Below are 6,580 nucleotides of genomic sequence, written 5' to 3'. Positions count from 1 at the left end.
TCCTCTGGCAAGGAGTTCCAAAGGTTGACTGTGCGTTGTATGAAGAAATACTTACTTTTATTTGTTTTAAACCTGATGCTTATTAATTTCATTTGGTAACCCCTAGTTAGAGCAACCAGACAGCAAATGTGAAAAATTGGGATTGGATGGGGGGTAATAGGACCCTATATATGAAAATAGACTCAAAAACCAGGACTGTCCCTATAAAATCGGGACATCTAGTCACCCTATCCCTAGTTCTTTTGTTATGAGAAGGAATAAACAACACTTCCTTTTCTACTTTCTCTACACCAGTCATGATTTTATGGACCTCAATCATATCTGCCCTTACCTGTCACTTTTCCAAGCTGAAAAGTCCCAGTCTTATTAATTGCTCCTCATAAGGGAGCCATTCTGTACCCCAATCATTTGTGTTGCCTTTTTCTGAATCTCTTCCAATTCCAATATAACTTTTTTGAGATGGGGTGATCACATCTGCACGCAGTATTCAAGATGTGGGCGTACCATGGATTTATATCGAGGCAATATGATATTTTCTCCCCTATTATCTATCCCTTTCTTAATTATTCCAAGCATCCTGTTTGGTTTTTTGACTGTCGCTGCACATTGAGTGGAGAACTATCCACAATGACGTCGAGTTCTCCTTCTTAAGTGGTAACAGTGGTAAAACCCTATCATTTTATACGTAGAGTTGGGAATCTGCTTTCCACTGAGCATTAATTTGCATTTATCAACATTAAATTTCATCTGCCATTTTGTTGCCCAGTCACCCAGTTTTGAGAGATCATTTAGTAGCTCTTCACAGTGTGCCTGGGTCTTAACTATCTTTAGTAATTTTGTATCATTTGAAATTTTTGCCACCTCACTGTTTACCCCTGTTTCCAGATCATTTACGAACATGCTGACTAGGACTGGTCCCAGAACAGATCCCTGGGGGGACATCACCATTTACCTCTCTCCATTCTGAAAACTGACCATTTATACCTACCCTCTGTTTCCCATCTTTTAACAGTTCAATGAGAGTACACTATGTCCACTGGATCACCTTTGTCCACTTGCTTGTTGACCCTCTCAAAGAATTCTACTAGATTGGAGAGGCATGATTTCCCTTTACTGAAACCATGTTGACTCTTCCTCAAAAATTATGTTCATCTATAAGTCTGACAATATTGTTCTTTATTATAGTTTCAACCCGTTTGCCCGGTACTGAAGTCAGGCCTACAGTCCTGTAATTGCTGGGATCACCTCTGGAGCCCTTTTTAAAAATTGGTGTCAAATTATCTATCCTCTAGCTCCAGTCATTTGGTACAGAAGCTGATTCAAATGATCGGTTGCAGACTACAGTTAATACTTCTGCAAGTTCACATTTGAGTTCCTTCAGAACTCTTGGGTGAATCCCATCTGGTCCTGGTGACTTATTGCTGTTTAATTTATCAATTTGTTCCAAAACCTCCTCTAATGACACCTCAATCTGGGACAGTTCCTCAGATCTGTCACCCAAAAAGAATGCCTCACGTTTGGGAATCTCTCTCACATCCTCAGCTGTGAAGACCGATGCAAATAATTAATTTAGTTTCCCCGCAATGGCCTTATCATCCTTGAATGCTCCTTTAGCACCTGGATCGTCAACCTGGTTGTTTAACAGGCTTCTCGCTTCTCATGTACTTACATTTTTTTTGCCATTACTTTTTGATTCTTTGTCTGACTGTTCATCAAATTCTTTTTTGGCCTTCTTAATTGTATTTTTTACACAGCATTTGCCACTGTTTATGCTCCTTTCTATTTCCTCACTAGGATTTAACTTCCACTTTTTAAAGGATGCTGTTTTGCCTCTCACTGCTTCTTTCTCTTTTTTGTTTAGCCACTGTGGCTCTTTTTTGGTTCTCTTACAGTGTTTTTTGTTTTTTTTTAATTTGAGGTATACATTCAAGTTGAGCCTCTATTATGGTGTCTTTTAAAAGTTTCCATTCAGCTTCCAGAGATTGCACTTTTAGCACTGTACCCTTTAATTTCTGTTTAACTAACCTCCTAATTTTTGTGTAGTTCCCCTATCTGAAATTAAATGCTACAGTGTTGGGCTGCTGTGGTGTTTTTCTTGGCACAAGGATATTTAATTTAATTATATTATGGTCACTATCACCAAGCGGTCTAGCTATATTCACCTTTTGGACCTGATCCTGTGCTCCACTTAGGACTAAATCAAGAATTGCCCCTTCTCTGGTGGGTTCCAGGACCAGCTGTTCCAAGTGGTGTCAATTGCATACTGTCCTGAGGTGACATGTACCCAATCAATATGGGGATAATTGTAATCCCCCTTATTATTTAGGTTTTTTTTATTTTAATAGCCTGAGCATTTCACATTCACTATCACCGTCCTGGTCAGGTGGTCAGTAATATATCCCTACCACTATATTGTTATTATTAGAGCATGGAATTTCCATCCATAGGGATTCTATGATGTAGTTTGATTCATTCATGATTTTTACTTCATTTGATTACATACTTTCTTTCACATATAATGTCACTTCGCCACCAGCACAAGCTCTTCTATCTTTCCAATATATTTTGTACTCTGGTATTACTGTATCCCAGTGATTATTGTCATTCCACCAAGTTTCTGTTATGCCCATTATATCAATATCTTCATTTAATACAAGGCACTCTAGTTCACCCATTTTATTATTTAGACTTTTAGCATTGGTGCATAAGGAAAGTTTCAGTTACACTGACAGTCTGAACCTATAACATTGATCAAAAAAATTATTTACATAATATATATTTGGCCTGGTGAACTCGACACAGACATTTATTGGAACAAAAAGCGTAAGTGAATAGGACTCAGAAATGAATTGTCATTGTGGGTGGTGCTGGTGGCACCAACTTTAGTTAAGGCTGTCTGACACCTTCAATTATGAGACCTCATTCTCAGTTGCTCATAGGTTTGCCAAATGTTAAGCATTTGGACTGAAATTTCCCATGCTGGGTGTCTGCTTCAGGCTGATTTTTTTTTTTTTTTTACGTTTCAGTGATAACATTTCAGCTGACTTTTAGAATGAAACTAGCAGAGAAGACGTCTTGCCCATGTTGAAAAATTCTTATCATTGTTCCAGTGAGGAGCCCTAGCACCTCCATCCTTTCCAGCAGATAAAAATCAGCTAACAGCCCCCCTCCCCTATTAACAGCCAGAGTCCTGAGATAAAAGAGGAGGTGGTGATAGTGTCTGTGCATTAACACAGAGAGGACTCCTGAGGTCTTTTCACAGTTCTTACTCCAAGGGCAGAATTGCCTCTCTGAGGGTCTGAGTAAACTAAGGGCCATGGCTAAGAATTTGACCTTATGTTATACATCTACTAACACCTTTCCTCCTGAAGGATCCCCGCTCTTCACTGAAATGCAGCCACCTTGGACCAAAGGCCATCTGCCGGCTGGGGAGTCACAGCAAAAGGTGATATTTTGGCATGTGATACTGGAGAAAACTCATCACCCTTAGCAAGGCCTTTGAGATGTTTACTGGGGTGCAGAGCAGAAAAGACCACAGACTAACACTCTATCCCACCCCACACCCATTACATTAGGTTTGTTGAGCTGCTGAGCTCCTTGGCAAGATATGCAGTACCTGTGAATCCTGAGATGGAATCCTGGGAATCCCCCTCATATATCCGTGTCCCACACCTTTCTCACCCCAGCATCTACAGCAACATCAGACAACAAAAGAAGACACGGGCATCTGCACTCTTTATAATATGGCTCTGTGCAATCCCAGGGGAATTCGCTCAGTCTCTAAGGGAAAAATGGCATCTGACTGTAAACAGGCCAGAGACTGGAGATATTCTAGCCAATCTCTCTCTTTCCATATCTGCACTTCTGTGCAAACAGTAAATAAGGGACCTTCCCAAAGGGCTCTGTGCTGACTCAGAGAGAAACTAGCTGCTCTGTGTATTTGTGTATATTGAACAATTATAGTTAATTAGTAAGAAACCGAGGGATAATGTCTCTGTCTCCAAAGGGTCTGATATCCTGTAAATGCCCAGGTTGGATGGGTAGATAGTAGATAGACAGTTATGGAAAAGATGACCAAGGGGAGACATTAACACTTTCTGCAGCTACACAGGGCTTTTGTTAAGGGATCAGAGATATGTAATTCTCATCAGTAACTGTTATAATACTGTGCAGCAACTTACATTTAAGAATCTTCAAAACTCTTAGCAAAGGCATGTCACTATGAACATACCCCAATATACAGATAGGTAAACAGAGGCAAAGGACCTTGGCCAAGGTCACAGAGAATGACAGACAGAACCGAAGAGTCCTGACTTCTCTGCCATAAGCACGGTCTCTCTGTCAGTAACTGAGCGCATGAGAAGAGGGAAATGGTCTAGAAGGACTTGTTCATTGGTGGGTGTGACAGACTTCTCCAGAGCGCAACCACTGAGCTCTCTTGCATGCCAGTCTGTGCCCCCCTCTCACATTGTGAGGATGTGGGAAGCCACCATCCTCCCTAGATATTGTAAAAACTCAGACAGAGAGGCACCCAGTTACAGTTAAATGAAAACTTTCACTTGACACTGGTGAACTAATAATAGAGAGACTCCAGCCGGCTGCGCATGATGGTGAGGTGCTCGAGGGGTCCTTTCTGGTCCCCTACTAGGGGGCCTGTTACCAGATGCATTACTCTATGGCGAAGGCCTGGTGCTACCTCTGCCGGGTGATGGGGCATGTCCGGAGGGACTGCCCCTTTGCCTGGCACAGAGGAGTGCCTGGAATCTGGGGGGAGGGATAGCTCAGTGGTTTGAGCATTGGCCTGCTAAACCCATGGTTATGAATTCAATCCTTGAGGGGGCTACTTAGGGATCTGGGGCAAAAATTGGTTCTGCTAGTGAAGGCAGGGGGCTGGACTCAATGACCTTTCAAGGTCCCTTCCAGTTCTAGGAGATTGATATATCTCCAACTATTATTTAATCCACAAGCCCTGGCAAGGCACCGGCCTGGTCATTGCCAGCCCCCCTGGCTGCCTGGCACCTGGAGCTGCACCTCCTCCTCTACAGCCCACAACTGCTCCTGCTCAGTCCCTAGGGGCACCCCCCAGTGCACCCAGACAAGCGGGAGAGCCCCAACTCTGCTGTGTGCAGTCTGGCGGGGTCTATGGAGGAGGGTGCAGCAGGATTATTGGCAGGCATGGGAAAGGGCCCACCTCAGGGGGAGTTTCGCCTCCCTCATGCTGCCCCACCACTACCTCCCCAAGTTCCTGTGCCACCGCCCCTGTCCCCTGGCTTGACCACTGTTCACAATCCCACCAAGGATACCATGGAAGGCTGGGTCCAAGTTCAGGGGAAGCAGGGCAAGTGGATGGCTCAAGCTCTGCTCCTCCCATCTGATGCAGAAGCCCCTCGAAAAACCAGGAAGGGGGCCACTGACACCGAGCCTTCTGCCTTACCCCAGGGGAATCCCATCCTCCGGAGCCAGCTGGGGATGACGTGGCAGCAATGGAGGGTAGCACCGCCATTCCTCCGGAGTCCCTCCTTGAGGAGTCCTCCGATAGAGCCCCTCTTGACCCCTTGTCACCTGCGGCCCTTGCGAGCCCTGAGGTGAATGTCACTTCGGGCACCAGTGAAGAGGTGCCCTGGTGTGGTGGGGGGTGATCTTCCCTCCATTTTTGAGGAGATAGAGGCCCTGAGTCTGACCCCAGGAACCCAGGGTGAGAACGACCCTCTGCCAGTGGGCCTCGATCTGGGCAACCTCATCCCAGCCCCTCTTTCCCCATGATCCCTTCCCCTACCCGCTGCTTCCGCTCCCGCCTCTGAGCAACCCCTGGACTCTTCCACCAACCCATCCACGGATGGCACCCCGCTACCGGACGCTGAGCCAATTGAGGTGATGCCCAGTGCCATGCGGCAGGCACCTGAGTGACCAGGGGTATCCCTCTGTCATGCGGGGCAGCCATCCTCCTTCCTGGGTGGGGGTTGCCTCCCTGGCTGCTGCTACTGCTGTGGGGAGGACCCTGCTGGTGTGACCCTCAGAGGGGAGAGCGAGGCCCCATTTTTCCCATCATTTGTGGGGCCTCCTCTGGCTGGGTTGCTGTTGTCTTTGCTGCTGCTGCTGCTGCTGGGGCTGAGGTGGGAGTGGAGGAGGCCCTGCTTTGTGGCGGGGGTTTGTAACATCCTTGCTTCTGTGGTGGTAGGTGCCGTTGTAGTGGGGAGCTGGGGGAGTGGCATGGAGCCCTCCCCATGGTCTTTCCGCTCCCCTACTGCCACCACCACCACCCCCTCCACCTCCCCTGTTACCCCCTGGCTCTGCTCTCCGCTCCCCAGCCCAGCAGTTTGCTCTGTCCTTTCCCCCATCTTGGGACAGGAGCAGCAGCGAGCGGGCACTTGTTTTTTGGGCACTCACAGACGTGCATTTCCACTTCCCTCCCTTGGACTTGCCCTCCCTCCCCTGCTGCATTTGGCTGGTGGGCCCCCTTTTCCCCTGCGTCGCCCTCTGCCCTGTGCTTGCAGCTGTTTCCCCCTTTCCTTTACTTCCTGCCCCACCCGCCCCCTGTCCACGGCATTTTTCCCTGCCCTGTTTTTTGAGGGGCCTCGTT

The sequence above is a fragment of the Mauremys reevesii genome, linkage group 1 (genome assembly GCF_016161935.1).
Source record: "Mauremys reevesii isolate NIE-2019 linkage group 1, ASM1616193v1, whole genome shotgun sequence".
NCBI lineage: Eukaryota > Metazoa > Chordata > Testudines > Geoemydidae > Mauremys > Mauremys reevesii.
Note: the sequence above shows the minus strand (reverse complement) of the source record.